An 18,595-nucleotide genomic window follows, 5' to 3' on the forward strand; every position below is an offset into this window, starting at 1 on the left:
TATTTGTTTAAAATAGGGATGTTCACGTGAAAACCCAATGCAAGGTCCAAATCATTAAGCCCTTCCTAAGTTAGAGTAGGTATATTTCACATTGAAATATGTCATTTTAATGGCGAAAGGAAATTTTGAAATATGTCATTTTAATGTCAAAAGGAAAAAAAAAAAGAATGTCTTCAAAGATTTGGCCTATAGAGTAAATTTCAAAATGGGAAACAACACTAGTCCTGTAATGAGATGTAAATCACAACACTGACATTTATCTTCTCTTGGTGAGTTCAATTCCCTGTAGCAGCATAGAGAGGAAAAGAAAATATTGGAACTGAGAGTAATAAAATGAATACAACAGGCTCCCCGTGTATGAATGACACTTTCTTCACATAATGAGAGTAACTGGCAGGCATCTCTAGGACACATTCCCCTTCTCTGAAAATATTCCAGGCTTTCTGACTCTTCTCAGTTTACTATCTTGAATCTCACTGGTGGGAGGATCACTAGGCTATGGGACAAACCCCTTAATAAAGCAGATGTCTTGAGTGTGAAGAAGCGGTGGGCTATTCGTATGTGAATGCGAATTGAATTGATCAGATGGTCTTCCTTTTGGCAGCCAGCTGAGAGGTTCTACATGCAGGTGTTCCATGTTCTAAATCTGGGGACCGACATGATTGGGAGGAGGGAAACGAGGCATGAGTGAGGCACAGAGGTGAGGGGTTTAGGCAACCATGAAGATGCAGAGCACGTACATTGTCGAAAGTGGGTGAAGAAAGTAAGCTGGAAAGACACACTCAGTTTACTTAAAAAGTGTGCCTGCATCTAGTACATACTCGATTCTAGCTACTGTTGTTATTCCTCTTGGCATTAAATCAGTTTTGGTGAGCTAAGATGTTAGGCTACAACTAAAGTTTTGTTTTTATGGGAAAATGTGTTCAGAATGTAGTGGATTGAATGACTGGCTCTAGTGCTTCACCCTCTTGTTTTAGCCTCTTGTAGGCAGAGTGCACTTTCCTACTCCTTGACTTCGGGCTTACCTATAAAACTTGTTTTCTCCAGTCATGTAGGCAAAAGTATGCCAGATCTAACCCTAGGACTTAAGAGGCTTTGTCTTTTCCTGCTTACCTCCTTGTGCCTTTCTGCACTTCTGGTCTCTGTGAGATGAACTTTCTGTAGATAACTGCTTACCCTTTAGCTGACCTGCAACTTGAAGCATAATCAATGTAATTTAGCTGACCTCCAGCTGGCCTGTAGATATGTGAGAACAAATGATAATTTTTTTAGGTCAGTGAGTTCTGAGATGGTTTGTTACACATGTTTTTGGCAGTAGCTAACTTATATGGACAGAGAAGGCAATGGCACCCCATTTTTCAGTTTTCCAGTACTCTTACCTGGAAAACCCCATGGATGGAGGAGCCTGGTAGGCTGCAGTTCATGGGGTCGCTAAGTCGGACACGACTGAAGCAACTTAGCAGCAGCAGCAGCAGCAACTTATACAGAGGTTTTTTTTTTGTTTGTTTGTTTTTTTAAGAGCCATCTTAAAGTGAATTCTTGAAATATAACTCATTAGGAAAATTGGGGTTTTTCTGCATTGCAGTAAGATCATTGTTCTCCTTTAAATGATAATTTTATCTGTTTTTATTTAGTTGTAGCCCAGTGACAGAACAAGAGCACAATTTCTTACCTGATGAGACAAAGATTAACTGAGAGTATGCCTTGCTTCTGCTACTGCTGCTAAGTCACTTCAGTCGTGTCCGACTCTATGCGACCCCATAGATGGCAGCCCACCAGGCTTCCCCATCCCTGGGATTCTCCAGGCAAGAATACCAGAGTGGGTTGTCATTTCCTTCTCCAATGCATGAAAGTGAAAAGTGAAAGTGAAAAGTGAAAGTGAAGTCGCTTAGTCGTGTCCGACTCTAGCGACCCCATGGACTGCAGCCTACCAGGCTCCTCCGTCCATGGGATTTTCTAGGCAAAAGTATTGGAGTGGGGTGCCATTGCCTTCTCCGATGCCTTGCTTCTACAAATAACCAATAACAGCCACTGTATATAGCAGTGGTTTTCAAACAACTCTGGTATTCTAGGGCCTCCAAGAGTTTTCATAAAGGCTGCCTGGGTGAGGGATTTCCTCCTCTCCCTCCTTTACCTAGCTTCAGCTGTGGTAGAGCTCATTTTCTTTGATTTGCATACTGGGCTTCTTTGTAAGATTTTATCTAATTAAAAGGCTCAGATAAGTTTGAACATCTCCAGTGAATGCTTTACTTTTCTGGAAACTCAAGGCTTTTCACACCTGTCCGTGCTGTTTCCTCCACCTCGACTGCTCTAGATTCTCTTTCTTTCTCTCTTTTTTCTAAGCTTCTCTGTAGAGAGCTCCTATTCATTCCTCAGTACTCATGGTGATTGAAAAATATATCCATGAGTTCTTTGATAGTTTTCTGTTCCAAAGATGGGGTCTGGTCGCTATCTCTTTAGGTGTGAACTGTACTTGATAATGTTTAAGGAAGAGAATATGTAGAAAGTAATGATGCCCAAGATTAGGACCTGTCTTTCTGTCTCCATCTTTTCTCAGCTCACTCATTCTTGGGAAATTCACCTGATATTTCATGAGCACACTCAAGCAGCCCCACTGGAGAAGCCCACCGAGAGGAACTAAGTGAGGCTGCCTCCCAATAGCCACGTGAGTGATCCTGATTGCAACCTCATGAGAAACCGTGAGCTAACTCAAATTCTCGACGCACAGAAACTGAGTGAAAAGAAACCAGTTTTAAGCTGCTATGTTTTGGGGTCTTTGTTATGCAGCTATCTATAACTAGTAACAATATGCAACTGAAAAGATTCTTTTTTGATACTCTCCTGAAATGCCGGAGTGTTAACAATTTTCTTCTTTTTCATAGCCTTTAATATATATCTTGTTTGCAGAAGTTATTCCATTGCACTGCTTATTTACATATCTGTCTCCTGCATTATGCTGTGAGATATTTGTATTCTCAGATGCCCAGCACAATTCTTGGCATCTTATATATTGAATAAAGAACTGAAAAATAGCCACAGCCCAAATTTGAAAAAAAAAAAAAAAAAAAGCACTCAAAGAATAGGACAAAAGATAAAAGAAGTCATCTTTATGTCTAATACAGAAATCCTCAGTTTTGACCAGAGATGGTAAATAAGCAGAAAAATCCTCAGATGGAGTCAATAGTGTATTTTCATAACTTGTGAGCATATAAAGCAGTTCTCTGTGCTCTTGTTTAGCGAATGATACGTGTTCCTGCTCAGATGGTGTGTCTAGAATCATGGGGTCTGTTAAAAGCCAGGATCAGTGTTTTGACCAGGTTTATAGGTGAATAAGTTAGAAATCTATCACCGCCCAAAACAAGCCTTGAATTTATGGCTTTGACCAAGTGTAACTTGAAAATGTAATTTACCAAACTACAGAGGGTGTTTATTTTCAATAGCTAGAGTTACATAGCCACATTGAAAATGGCAGAGGTGGTATCTGGTTAATTCCATGTGGGACCAGTGACTTGGAATTCTAGCCTTCTGGGTATGTCAGACTGCGCAGGCCCTGCATAGAACAATTAGATATTTAAAATTGAAATTTAGTGATGATGATGATTTGTATTTTTATTTTAGTGATTATCTAAACATTGGTAAAAGAATATTCTGGATCATTGGAGGGTCAGTCTAATAACTTAGGCATGCCATATATTAATTTCAGGTCCTGCTTTTATGACTGTGGCTCAAGGGGCTTGTTAGGTGACAGGGTTTAACTGCAAGTGGACTATTTCTCAGACTGAGGTCTATGCGCTTACAGTTTCAAGGATCCACAAGTTCTTACATTTGGAAAACAGTGATAGAGACAATAAATGCTTCCTCTGAGGCGAGATTATTGATTTTTCATCTGTGTAGTCAAGGGAAGGTTTTATGAGGCATTGGCATCTGAGTTGGCCCTCAAGGACAGGCTCCGTATGCTTTCTCTTAACAAATGACATCAAGTATCCATTTAAACTCTCTGCTTGAGCAAATACCCTACTTCCAGGGGCCATTCATTACTTGCTGGTTATTCTTTGAGAGCTACTGTGCGTTAGTTATGTTTAATTATAGTGTGGTCCAGGGTGAATATGGACTGGAAGCACTGGAAGGAGACACAGAGAAAGGGAGAAGGTGGAGCTTGAACAGGGAGCAGAATGGTTCATGTTGACAGAAATGCAGGGCAAATGCAGGCCACTCTCTAGGGCACAGTGCTGGCTCAAGCCTGTTGTAAAGGTCAAGGCTTAAGAGTGTGTACTTTTTCTGTGGCTAGGCAAGGTTGTTTTTTATACGTTGATGGGGATGACTCTGATAATATTGAAACTAATACAAGTTCGTGGTTGTATTGTTCAATAACCATCTCAGCATCCTTTTTAAGATTTATTTTATTATTATTTTTTAGAAGCCTTGCTCACTGGTGAAATTTTTGGGCATGTGGAGGATTTTCAATTTATGTGTCATCTCTGATCATTGTAGAAGACACAGAAGACATGTTTTGAGTGTGTTGCCTTACTGAAGTGGTGGACTTGGTCTGTCATATTTAAATTGCATAACCATGCCTGCTCTTATGCCCACTCTGGCTGGTTAAATCCACCTGGGCACCTGACTGTGGGAGAGCCAATCTATTGTCTGGGCTGAGCTCATCAGGCTCTGTCTTATGTGGATTTGAAATTCAGACATTGAGAAGCTGAATTAGTAAGATGAGGATGGCGCCAGACTGAAAGGTTGTGCCAGGTTAAGTGACGTTGAAAGCAGGGGAAGCTTGCCAAAAGAGAGAGATAAAGAAGAAAAACATAGTTATTGTTACCATCTTTCTAAACCATATATATGCGTTAGTATACTGTATTGGTGTTTTTCTTTCTGGCTTACTTCTATACTAATGCATATATATGGAATTTAGAAAGATGCTAACGATAACCCTGTATGCAAGACAGCAAAAAAGACACAAATGTATAGAACAGTCTTTTGGACTTTGTGGGAGAGGGAGAGGGTGGGATGATTTGGGAGAATGACATTGAAACATGTGTAATATCATATAAGAAATAAATCACCAGTCCAGGTTTGATGCAGGATACAGGAAGCTTGGGGCTGGTGCACTGGGATGACCCAGAGCGATGGTACAGGGAGGGAGGTGGGAGGGGGGTTCAGGATGGGGAACACGTGTACACCTGTGGCGGATTCATGTTGATGTATCGCAAAACCAATACAATATTGTAAAGTAATTAGCCACCAGTTAAAATAAATAAATTGAAAAAAAAAAGAAACAAGGAAAAAAAAAAGAAGAAGAAAAACATGGTAGAGATGAAATGTATGTAGAGAGAATAAACCTGGATTCTGGTTTTCCAATTCCAGTTTTTATTTTACTTGGCTTGCAGGTAGTGTGTTTCCTGTTTATGCTGTTAACCCTTTTCAAGATTGTTGTGTCTTTACAATAAAATCCTCTGTGCTTAAGCTAATTGGAGTGGGTTACACTTTCATCCACACAGAACCTTTCTAAAATAATGCTGGATTTTCAAATGAAGTCTTTGGTTTTTAAGAGATGGTGAGGCTGAAGGGAATATTGTCAGCTCGCCAGTTTAGGTGCTAAGCCAGCTTCCACCCATGAAGGTGGTGAAAGACATGGATGGCTTCGGTTTATTAGTGGAAACTCTGGGTAGCAAATTGACAAGTGCAACTTGACCACTGCTTGGTGAGCTTCCACCTCTTGATGTGGCCAAGGATGGACCAAAGACCTCAGCAGTCACTATGGTCTACACTGACCAGAGACAAGAACATTTTGACAAAAATCTGAGACAAGTTACCATGGTGACATACGTTTATTTTTTACACTTAATTTTCCATTCTTGTAACAAAATCTCACAGCTGAAGAAGAGTCATTGTCATTCTTTCAAGTGTCTGATGAAATCTAAAGATCTCTTCATACTAACTGCAGGATTTAATCAGGAGTGGGTAATATGACTGCATGTATTGTAATGAATTTCAAATACTGCAACCTGCAGCGGTTGTCAGTAACTGAATTCCTGGGGTATGCAACTTGTAATTGAAAATCTTTACAGTTTAGTTCCACTGTCATTTTTCTAATTCTATTCAAAGAATGTCTATCAAAAGTTATGCTTTAGTAGAAATGTATATTATGGGAAATTATTAATTCCAACATGTAGGTAATTTGGAAAGCTTGATATTTTTCAGGGTTGTTGAAACTGTAGGAAGAATTTTTATCCTGATAACTTCATGAGGTTGCAATGAGAAGTATTAACATTATTTTATGCAATTTCCTTCAAGATGCTGAGAATCTTTTTTAGGCACACATGCAGCTGGAAAAATTAGGGACTAAACCAACAGGGGATGGAGACCCTGGGAATCTTCTTTGCACTTTTTCCTGGAAGAACCTTTGCTCTTCTGCTCTTCATCTCTCCATTTGTGGGAATTCTGTTCTTCAAGTACAGAGATTAATGGCAGCATGACGAAGTTTTGCTTATCCTTTCTCATGCTAGATTTGTTTGATCATGGAAATCTTACAAGAAACAACCAAACTGCACCACAAAATGATATTGATATTATGGGATTGCATCAATAGCATTGGCTGTTTCATTTCCATTCACTTATCAGCCATATTTACTTCTCAGATATTTCCTTAACCGGAATTGACTGTACTATAATTGCCTATTTCTTTGGTCCATTGGCTGTTAACCTTGAAGTGACTGGGGTAGAGCTGGCGAGGCCTTTCCTGTCAGGCCTGACCTCTCACTATGCTGGAGAGAGCGCTGCCATGACAACGGCGACAGATGTCAGCTAAGCAATGTGCACCCTAGAAAGACTCCTGTATTGAGAAAATCGATCTTGTAATGGTGCCATGGAGCACATTCGCTGAACTGCCAAGTGTTCTAGGCTTAATCATTTATTTCATCTAGCAGAGAGAAGAAAACATAAAAGAAATGAAATGAATTTGACCTCTGTCTTTTGAGTGACTTTAGTGCTACACTGAATTCTAGCAAGTGCCTCTTATGAATTTTAAAAAATTACATTAGGAATAACATTTTGAAGTGAAATGAGTCTTGTAATGCCAACCCTCCAGAAACATGTTATTTCAAATGTCAGATACATAATAGTCATTTGCTATTTTCTGTGTATGTCCAGGGGTTAGCTCTGTCTTGGCTATGTTTCAGGCAAATTATTATAAGGGAACCAGGAATGAAACAGACCAGAGCATGCTGCTTTGATTTTCTCCATTTTTCTCAGCATAAAGCAACTTCCTTTGTGCTGATTATCACGGGGTTTAGTGAGTAGATAAACAGTGTCTCATATTGACAGCTTCGAACCCCTCTCAATTTTAGAGTCTTCCAATAGCTTGTTCCTGGTTCTGTCTCCAGGGTGGAGTTTGTCTCCCTGACAGTTAATTCTGGGACAGCCTTCCATTGCCTTGACAGGCTTGTCATTCACGGCGTGACACCTCTCATTCATCTGAGTTTGGCCTGCTGGATATGCAAATGATCAGAGGACTGAAAACCATAATCCCTCAGCCATGATAGCCAGTATGTCACTGTCACTCTTCTTGGAAGAACCCCCTGTTAGTAGCCAGGGAGTGGTGCAGAACTAAACCAGGGGAGGTGGAATGCACTCATGACCTTTTTTTGGCCCAAGTCTGAACTAGATTTTTTAAAAAGCAAGCATCCAAACCAAGACAAACTCCCCAAAGCCTAAAGATTGTAGACAAATCTCTCTGATAACCTTGCCCATATAAATAAATAGCACTGAAAGTGATTATAGTGAAAAGGATCTCTTAAGATTTTCAATGTGATATGTCTGTCTCTTGTGCTGAGGGATATTTTATTGCATTTTTGCCCTCAAGTGGAGCTGATGGGAGCCAAGCTTGTAATTTAAATCAATAAGAACCCTTTACCATGGCCATAAAATACTTGGCTAAACCTTTGAAGTGGCCACAGTTGAATGCACAGTGAACACAGTATAAATGTTCCTTAAGATGTATTGTATGAGACCACTACTAAAACAGCATTCAAAGGAGCCGGCCTTAAGCATCCTCTGTGACTGATGGGAGAGGGTCCTGCCTGCTTTTGATCGTTTATATGCACTGTTCTCATTGCCACACCAAGTCACTCCAAACATGTCCTCTTAATTGGCACATCACCCCAGCCACAACCTTCTGCTTTCTCTTCAGACCTTTGCACTATCTTGTTGAGGAGGGTGGTTCTGGGATCTGAGTCCCCTTCTAAACCAATAATCCACTTCTGATATGCTGTTGTGTTGATTGCTTCTGTTCCTTTCCACTAAAGCTGGGAAAATAGAACAAAGGCCGGTTGTTCATACCCATCCAGAGAGTGCTGCACGGGTGGTTCGACAAAGCTGCCTGAGCTCTGTGCTTTGTAGAAAACTGAAGGCCCAGGATGCAGCTTGCCTGTTAGTTTCTCTTGGAGTGGATTGATTTTGGAGTAGAGTTCTTCAGGATGGACTTGAAAAGCTGGTGTTCACCTCTGTGCTTCCCTGTCTGCCTCACACCTGCTCTCAGCCTGGCCCTTCTGCTGGCTCCTTCTTGCTACCTTTGTCTCACCATTGTGTGGATGGAATAGATGGATGGATAGATGCTTCCTCACTCTTGTCCTCTTCTGTGTCTCTGTCTATGTCTGTCTTCATACTTTGTCCCTCTCTGTCACTCAGATTCTAAAATCCTCTCTGATTCTATAGTAGCGGTAAACATAATTCTAAGTTTGGAACTTGGCCATGAGGCCATAGAGTCACTCATCCGGTTGGATGGTAGTGATGTGGTTATGCCAAAGTCACAGGCTCAAACCCAGGAGGCAGCCATTCACTTCCAGAGCCAGCGATTGAATATTTTTCTGGGTCATTGCCTCATCAGTTCAGTTCAGTTCAGTTGCTCAGTCATGTCTGACTCTTTGCAATCCCTTGAATCGCAGCACGCCAGGCCTCCCTGACCATTACCAACTCCCAGAGTTCACTCAAACTCACATCCATCGAGTCAGTGATGCCATCCAGTCATCTCATCCACTGTCATCCCCTTCTCCTCCTGCCCCCAATCCCTCCCAGCATCAGGGTCTTTTCCAATGAGTCAACTCTTCGCATGAGGTGGTCAAAGTACTGGAGTTTCAGCTTTAGCATCATTCCTTCCAAAGAAATCCCAGGGCTGATCTCCTTCAGAATGGACTGATTGGATCTCCTTGCAGTCCAAGGGACTCTCAAGAGTTTTCTCCAATACCACAGTTCAAAAGCATCAATTCTTTGGCGCTCAGCTTTCTTCACAGTCCAACTCTCACATCCATACATGACCACCGAAAAAACCATAGCCTTGCCTCATAGAAGCCACTTATTCTTGGTGATAAGCCAAAAATAGGGTCCAGAGTCAGGGGCCACTTGCCATGTTACCTGATAGAATACAGCCTTCTTGACAGTTACCTGAATCTCAGGACCATGTGTCCCAGCAGTTAAAGGACAGATCCACATTTTGTGGTCTTTCTTCTTCTGGTAGGTGCTTTGTGAAGGGCCCATCTGGGTCTCTGGCTCTGTCCCCCTCCGTGGCCATGTGTTATGTGTGTTTGCTGCCAGCAATTTGGCTAGACATTTTGCTGTGTAAGCTCAGCAAACACAACATGGTTAGGTGGCTCTTGACATTTTAGCTGATGTTTATAAGATTTCTTTTGCTCTTACGTGACAGCAGAGTAAGTAGGGCCTCTAAAATTAAAAAAAAAAATTACAAAAGGGAAAGACGCATATGGAGTAGAGAAAATCTTACTGGCAAAGGACAATAACCTTCAAGTTGGGTGCTGAGTGGAATGAGGGTTCATTACACTATTCTATTTTCCTTCATGCTTTAAAACATTCCATATTATAGTTAGAAGGAGTTAGCATGCCACCTCAGATGCATGGCCACCATACTTAATGAAATTTGATCTCTTAGATCCTTGACCTAAGTCTGTTAGTCTGTCCTTTTACCCACATGTAATAATCACCTTTCTCTTATGAAGCCATTTGAATCTATATCCATTTACCAGCTTTGTGGCCTCAACTTCAACATTTGATATGGGAATATTTGCCTATCTGTTCTTTCAATTTAGACTGTAAGTTCCTTAATATCAGGATTATTTCTTACCTTTCTGTGTTTCCTACCTAGATTCTCACAGTGTGAGGCCCGGAGGAGACTGTTCCACCTTGTGGTAACACAGAAACCTCAGAATATCAGCGATTGAACACAAGGGTCATTTCTTTGTTCATGTAAAGTCTGTTGCTGGCTGGGCAGCCCTTTTTCATCTTGTAGCTATGCTCTCAGGAGCAGGTGGCCTTCAGGGAGACTCTAGCAGGGGAAGGAGATGGAAGTGGCCAACTGGCTCTTGATTGCCTCAGCCTGGAACTGACCCACAGAACTCCCCCCACAGCCCATAGGCTGGAACTGGTCACATGGCCTCCTAACAGCAAGGGAGGCTGGGAAATGGAAGAGAGCTCATATTTGGGGAGCATGCATTGTCCCTGTCACAGACGCTAAACGGTGTTTGTTGAATCTGCCTCTTATCCCATAAGCATATTGCCTCATGATTGTCACCATGAGAGAATGTCCAGGGAAGAATAGTTATTTGTAAAGAATTAGAAATGGCAATCAGATTATTTTCTTTCCATTTTTTTTTTTTTTTTGCTCTACTACTGAATTAGTTCCTACATGGCTGATCCCTTTCTTCAGTTAATGGCAAGGCCCCAGTTGGCTGACTGACCGCTCTTGAAGGAGTTTGGCTCCATAGCCATGGCAGCTGGAATCCAAGGCACAGGGAATCATCTCTTCTCTGTGTCTGAGGATATTAGAGCTCTGTCCTGTCAAGGGACCCATTCTGGGTGCTGCAAGCTGAAGATGCTCACAGAGTAGAGTGGGACCCAGGCAGTTGACATAGTAATAACAGAAAGGATAGCAGTGGTACATCTGGCCATTGCAAGAAAAGAAGGGCACAACTCTACATTATAGTGGGAAGTTTCTGCCTCACACAAGGTTAAAAATGTGTTATCTAAGGAAAGGAAACCATTAACTAAACAGAGAAAATGTAGACTTCAGCCAGGCACAGATTCCTCTGTGTATGCTATGCCACTGTCTTCACTCAAGTTTAGTAATTGAGGAGGTGCTTATAGGCACTTGCGTGTAGGTAAATGTCTGTACAACTGGGTGTTACAGACCTCTGTACCTGCCCTGTTCTGCCTCCTTCCCACCTGCTTCCTCTCTGACTTTTTGCTCTAGGCTCACTATGGGGACCACTGTGAAAATGGCATTTCTTAGAGTGCAGAATGTGCCAATTGAAACTGATATGAATGAGAAAAACAAGCTCCATATGCCTCACTAGCCATTGTTTTTTGGGTGTAAATCTAATTCGCTCATTTCCCCCCCAATAGCTTGTATAAGCCCTGTGTGCAAGGGAGATGGGAAAGAGCAAAAGGTAGTGACCCAATTAAGTAGCTGTCTGCTTTGGTCCTAGGGATGTGAAGAGCAGAAGTCCCTCAGCCTAGTTCAGGCAAGGAGGAATTTTATGGAGGAGGTTCACCTAGGGTGACAAAGGAAAAAGGTCTCAGGGCCAGCGTGGGCAAGAATGAATCTGGGGCAGGAGCAAGTTGCTGTACCAGCTCAGAGAATCCCCATCTTTCTCTAGAACCACAGTGTCTTTCTTTCTTTCTTTAAAAATTTGAATTTTTAATTGAAGCATGGTTGATTTACAATGTTGTGTTAGTTTCTGGTGTTCACAGTGTCTTTCATTGCATCTCTGCTTCTCTCTGTGCCTTTGCTCCATTTTCTCTGCATCTACTGATGGGCTTTTCCTGATACCTCTTGGAATTTTTCTCTCATGGTGTCAGATTACATGTGGCTTTGGCTCAACATGGCCCTGGCTGGGCCTCAGTCTCCCTTTTAACTTCTGGCCACTCTCATGGAATTCCTTAATTTAACTCCCAAGAGAGACATTCTGGTTGGTCCAGTTCTTTTTCCTCCACTACATCTTAGGTTCTGTGCCATGGGTCATTGGGAAGCATTTAGGTTGGCATCTGGTCCAGCCTGCCAGGTGGGTTGAGGGTGAGGGGTGCCTATCTTCTTGTATAAAACATTATCTCCTGGGTGACCAGAGCTGTGTTTGGGGCAGGTTCCTTGGAGAAAAGGCTGCAGCCTTACTGAAGCTGAGATGAAGGAACTTGGCTATGCAGCATCACCTTAGACATACTGATCTGAGAGTCTCCTAGAAACAACAGACAGCCACTGAAGGGCATTAAATGGAGGGCGATCTGACTCTTTTTGCCTCTTTAACAGGTCCTTGTGGCTCTGTCCTGGACAGAGCTGGAGGGGCACGTGGATACGAAAGGGGAAACCAGTTAGGAGGGTTGGTGAGAGACAATAGGGTGGCTGTTGAGACAGCAAGAACTGGGTGGGTTACTCTATTTGATAGTGAATGGTAGCCATCGCCTGTCCCTCTCCCCTGGACACCTAGGTCCAGTCACAGTGATCCCTTTTTAGTTTCTCAAACTCACCCAGCTCATTTTCTCCTTACAGCCTGTGCAGCTGTTGTGCCCTTTGCTGTAACACTCTCCCCTCCCTCCTGCTTAGCCTACTTTTTCTTCAGTCTCAATTCCAAGGTCACTCCCTTCAAAAGCCTTCTCAGATGCCCCTCCACTCACAAAACAGATGAGATTCCTGGTTTGCAATTATAGTCATCCCACAGTATCCATGGGGATTGGTTCCAGGACAGCCTTGGGTACCAAAATCTTAGGATGCACCTTATCTCAGATGGTAAAGTGTCTGCTTGAAATACGGGAGACTCAAGTTGGATCCCTGGGTCGGGAAGATCCCCTGGAGAAGGAAATGGCAACCCACTCCAGTACTCTTGCCTGTCCCATGGATGGAGGAGGCTGGTAGGCTACAGTCCGTGGGGTCACAAAGAGTTGGTCATGACTGAGCGACTGCACTGCACTATATAAAATGATGAAGTACTTGCATATAACCTATGCACATCCTCCTGTATACTTTATGTCATCTCTAGATTACTTGTAATACCCAGTACAGTGTAAATGCTATGTAAGTAGTAGCTGGCATGTGCTGAATTCCCGTTTTGCTTTTTGAAATCTTCTGGAATTTTTCCTTTTTTTTTTTTTAATCCAAGGTTGGTTTAATCTGTGGATGCAGATCCCTCAGATAGAGAGGGCAGACTGTAGTGATTTAATGTCTCTTTCTCCCATTATAATGAAAGTCTCCTATGTTCAAAGATCGTGCTTGTCTTAACCACATTTTAAAAAGTCCCCTGCACCAATATCCTGCCTGTTACATAGTGGGGCCTTTGTAGATATTTTTTGAATGAAGTATGCTGACAGTTTCTCACACCATATTGTTCAAACCTTCCTACAGTTTTGCAACCCCATTTTACAGCTGAGTAAACTGAGTCTCAGAGATCACAAAGCAGGGAAGTGGCAGACCCAGGATTTGAAGTTAAGTCTGTTTTAACACCAGAGCCCTCACTCATCCTATCACAGCAGGAATGAGGTGAGGTTATTTGATTCAAACAACCTGATTCAGAATAGGCCAGAGTCAGAACACTATGAATTCGTTTTGTTTCACTTGTTCCAGCCTACTGAGATCAATTTAATTCACTTAGTATTTATGGGGTGCCACAAACTCAATTCACTATGCTAAATAGGAGGGCAAGAAGGGACAAGCTGGGCTTCAGGGAAATGCCTGTAGCAAGCTGAACACGGCAGGCCTCAGGAGGAGAAGAAGCTGGGTGCCTCCCAGAGGAGCAGCCTGGCCAAAGGCCCAGGTCATTGAATTATTAGGAGGGGTTTGGGGGTCACAAGGACCTGCTTTCCCTGACCCTTGCTGAGATGGGTAGAACAGTTAGCTGGCTGCTTCACGGAAAGGACTTGGCTTTGGGGTCACCCTCTGCTTCTTTCCAACTATTGGGCAACTATTCACACTCTCCAAAACCACGTGTTTGCATCTGTAAAATGAAGATAATGATTGCAGGGCTCTGCTGGAGATTTTATGAGAAAATGCATGGAAAGCACTGAGTTTATTGCCTGGCATATGGTATTCACTAATATTTGTGACCTTCCTTTACCAGCGACCACTGGGCAAGCATCCTGTCTGCTTCTACCAATAGATCAACCCTGGAAGCAGGTCACAAAGAAACATTTCTCTGTGGGGAAGTCAGAAAGTTAGCGACCAAGAATATTGGAAACAGTGACGCAAAGAGATTCCCACTTTCAATTTTTCCCTTTTTGTACTGTTGAAGTGAAATTTGTATAGCATACCACTTCACAGTACGAAGTTCAGTGGAATTTAGTACATTCATCATGTTGTGCAGCTACCACTTCTATGAAGTTCTAAAGTATTTTCATCAGTTCTAAAGGAAACCCTGTACCTGGTAAGCAGTTACTTCCCCATTCCCTCCCTCCTTCAGCCCCTGGAAACCATCAGTTTGTATCTATCTCTGTGAATTAGCCTGTTTTGGATATTTCATGTAAATATAATCATATGATATGTGACCTTTTGCGTCTGGCTTCTTTCACTCAGCGTGTTTTTGGGGTTCGTCCATGTTGTAGCATGCATCAAAATTTCATTTTTTTAATGACTAACCAATGTGCCATTGTATATAATATCACATTTTTTTTCTTTACTCATCCATTGGGTTTCTGCCTTTTGGCTCTTGTGAGTAATGCTGCTGTAAATGTTCCTGAATGAGTATTTGTTTGAGTACCAATTTTCAATTCTTTTTTGGTATATATACCTAGGAGTGGAATTGCTGAATCATGTGGTAATTTTATATTTAATTTTTTTGAGAAACCATATCAAACTGTTTTCCAAAGCAGTTACAGCATTTTACATTCCCACCAGAAATGGACAAGAGTTTCAATTTCTCCAGAGCCCCTCCAATACTTGTTTTCAGCTTTTTTGGAATATGGATACCCTAGTGGGTGTGAAGTGGTGTCTCCCTGTGATTTCCATTGGCATTTCCCCCCACCCCATCCCACATCTTTATTTTCTAAACGCAGAGGAGCCATTTGGTCTTCCTGGCTTCTTTGACTCCTCAGATCTTCCCTGATGGCTAAGAAGTTAGAGGCTTCCATGGGGAGAGAGGTCTGCTGGTACACTTCTAGTTGGATTTTAAATCAGTGCAAACTCTGTGGAAGGCCATTTGGCAACATTCCTCATTGAAATTACAGATGCGCACCCCCTGTGACCCAGCAGTTCCAAGGCTAGGAATCTGTCTTATGGATATACTCCCATGTGACCAAAATGATGTATGTATAGTGTTATTCACTGCAACATTATTTATAATATTTTAATAGCAACAGATGGGAAACAAACTGAATGCCCCCCCACCCCCACCCCAGGGAACCAGTTAAGCAAATTTTGACACAGCCAGACAATGGGATACTGTACAGCTGTAAAAAAAAGAGGGAGGCCCTTCTTCGTGTGCTGATACAGAAGGAATTCCAAGACATTGTCAAGGTAAAACAAATCAAGATGTAGAACAGTATATACATAGGCTGCCTGTCCATGTAAAAATGAGAAAAAAAGAATATGTATGTGTGTGTATTAGTGTATTTTCTTGAATATTGAAGTAACGCTTTGGGAAGAGGAAATTGGTGTCAGGACAAAGGTGGGAAGGACCACGTTTGCGGTCTACTTTCTTGCGTCAGACCCTGTAAATGTATTTCCTGTTCAAAAAATTAAGTAAATCAAAATGAAGACCATTCATAAGTATTTGAAGGTATCATTAATTTGGCTCTGATTTTCTGGTCATTTAGGTAGGATAGGGACTCTAATGTAGATTTTCCACGAAGAGTAATGCCAGGGATGGAGTTGCAGGAGAAATAATTTAAGTTCTCACCCTTCCCTTTCCCAGTGCAGTCCTGGCTGGAGCCTCAGCTTTGCTGACTTGACCACAATTTGAACTTGAGTCAGCCTGCTGGAGGCCAACCCCAGTCACCTCCCACAGGCCCTCCTCCCTCTGGCTTCCAGGAGGTCTATCCTCAGGGGGGCTCAGACTGAAAGTGATGGGACCGAGTGAGCCGAGGAGCAGACGTGGCCCTGGGCTCAGGATGGATCCTGGGTTCAAGGCAAATCTCTAAACCTGAGCTCAATGCCACTTCCCTATAGTGCAGCAGACAGACCATCCAGGAACAAGCTCTGCCGCTTTCTTGCTAAGTGACTTTGGGCAAATCACCACATGTTTCTGAGCCTCTGTTTTCTCCTCTCTAAATGGGGCTAATAATTGCAAGACTGTTGTGTGTAGAAGATGAAGGCTGTCAAAAGGGCTTTCCTAATGTAAGCCTGATAAATGCTGCAAGTGCGGGTGCGCGCTCATGCGCATGCGCACGCGCACGGGCATGCTCAGTCATGTCCAACTCGTTGCAACCCTGTGGAATATAGCCTACCAGGCTCCTCTGTCCTTGGGATTTTCCAGGCAAGAATACTGGAGTGGGTTTCTATTTCCTATTCCAGGGGATCTTCCCAACTCAGAAATTGAAGCTGAGTTGTATCTCCTGCGTTGGCATGTGGATTCTTTACCACTGTGCCACCTGGGAAGCCCAAGAAGCCCGAGAATGTGAAGGGTCATCTTTTTTTTTAAGAATAATTTTATTTATCTACTTATGGCTGTGCTGGGTCTTCGTGGCTGCGCAGGCTCTCTCTAGTTGTGGCAAGCAGGGGCTACTCTCTAGTTGCAGTGTGGCAGGCTTCTCATTGCATGGCTTCTCTTGTTGAGAGCGTGGGCTCTAGGGCACACCAGCTTCAGTACTTGCTGCACATGGGCTCAGTAGTTATGGCTCCCGGGCTCTAGAGCACAGACTCAGTAGCTGTGGCACATGGGCTGCAAAGGGTCATTTTGAAGGTCACCATGAAAAGTCCATATCGACTAAACATCTCTTACGTGCCCAGATGCTTGAGAGCAGAAGAGATGACAAATGGGAGTGACTCCTTCTCTAGCCTTTAAAGGTGTTCAGGGCTTACAGGGTGGTGAGAGAGCTAGACGTGAAGACAGTTTATTACAACAGTACTGAACATGTAGACCAGAAGAGAATGCACTGTGTGAGGGGCAGAGAGGAGGAGGGCATTAACTCTAGCTGGGACCTCAGCAAAGGTTTCAGAGACCAGACTACAGCAGGGTTGATTCTGGAAAGGAAAGTAGGAGGTTGCTAGGCCCACAGGGAAGATTCAAGGTGGAGGAAACCTTCAGTGGAAAGGCGAGAGGGGAGAAAGAATAGAGTATCTTTGGGCAACTCCAAGCAACTGTCTGCTCAGACTTAGGGAAAGGGTATGGAAGCTGAAGCTGAAAAGGGCTGGGCAGGACACGTATTGGAGGCCTTTTTATGGTCACAGTCAGATAATACAATAAGAAATAAAAGAGAAACAGAGAAACACGGAGCAGCAGGAGATTGTTTTAAAGGTCCCTTCACCCAGACGTAAGACATAAAAGAACCTAAACCTTTTTGCTCCAGGTACCAGATGAATCCAGCTCCCAGTCACAAAGTCTGCCAGTCAGGCTTTGTGTCTTCCTGGTTGAGATCCAAGACATCATGGAGATCCAGAGACAAGCCATCCTCACCACGAAGTCCCCTGCCCCACAGCATCTGTGAGCAAAGAAGTTGTTATAGCCCACAATGAAGTCACTCAGCATTTGGCAATCCCTCTCTCAGAGCTCTTTCCAGATTTTTTGTTTCTGTGCCCATTTCTTAGCAAGTCTGTGGTTCCTTGAGGATGGAGGCCATGTGTGACTCATCTTTATAGAATGGACCTAGCTCTGTGTCCAGCTCATAGGTTGAGCTCAGTTGGTGCTTGTTGATGGATGAATCGAAGCCTGGGAGGCAGAAGTGGGGCATGTTCTCTGTCAAAGACGGGAGAGAAGGTTTTCTGAAAAGAGTGATAAGAGATGTGAGTGGTACCCTCTGCTTCCTTTCCTCCTGTTTTTTATTCATTCTCTCCCTCTCACATTGCTCCTGTTAAACTCATTGTTTTGGGTGCCTCCTTAGTTTTCTGGAAATACCTACTACGCTGGATTTTGTGCATTTGGGGCATGGCTACCCAAATAATACCCGTGTACCAGAACAGTTACTTGGGCTATTGTGGTTGATATTAATAAATCAAAGATCTCTAATGCGGGTTTCTATTTTACATTTCTTTGTTGCATATATTAGGAAATATTATATAATTTAGTGTTCCAACACAAGGTTGTTTTCTATGGTCCACAGACTATTTTTTTTTTTTTTTTTCTGTTTGGAATTAGAAACTGATGATACTGTCACTTTTTCCCTCAGGAAAATATTTATGGATTTAGCATTCTTACTTTGAGGGTAATTCTCCAGTGGTTCTGCCTAAATGTTTCTCCTTTAAATTCATCCTGAGGCCGAACTTTAATGTTTGAAATGATTAGTTCACACTGCAACTAATTTAGAATTTGAGTAAACAGAGACAGTTTGTGTGTATATCCTCATAAGAAAGATTTGAAATAACCCTTTATCTCAAAAGCTTCAGAATTTTACTTACAAATGTGAAGAATTTCATCAAAGTTGTCACTATTTTACAAACCAAGGGCTTAAG

The 18,595-nt window shown here is 42.6% G+C and overlaps 1 long non-coding RNA gene across 5 annotated transcripts in view; it reads left to right on the top strand.

The window, feature by feature from the left end:
* LOC138987611 (uncharacterized) overlaps positions 1 to 18,340 on the top strand; it is a 49,300-nt gene extending 30,960 nt beyond the window's left edge. For 2 of the 5 annotated variants that reach the window (XR_011463983.1, XR_011463986.1), the window contains 3 exons: positions 2,558 to 2,665; positions 14,115 to 14,417; positions 17,497 to 18,340. This is a non-coding gene — a long non-coding RNA (uncharacterized lncRNA). Of the gene's footprint in view, positions 1 to 2,557; positions 5,472 to 14,114; positions 14,418 to 17,496 lie in introns of those variants that run through there. The other 3 variants (XR_011463984.1, XR_011463987.1, XR_011463985.1) reach the window with 2 other exon arrangements.
* The last annotated feature ends 255 nt before the right edge of the window (positions 18,341 to 18,595 follow it).

The sequence above is a fragment of the Bos mutus genome, chromosome 4 (genome assembly GCF_027580195.1).
Source record: "Bos mutus isolate GX-2022 chromosome 4, NWIPB_WYAK_1.1, whole genome shotgun sequence".
Lineage (NCBI taxonomy): Eukaryota > Metazoa > Chordata > Mammalia > Artiodactyla > Bovidae > Bos > Bos mutus.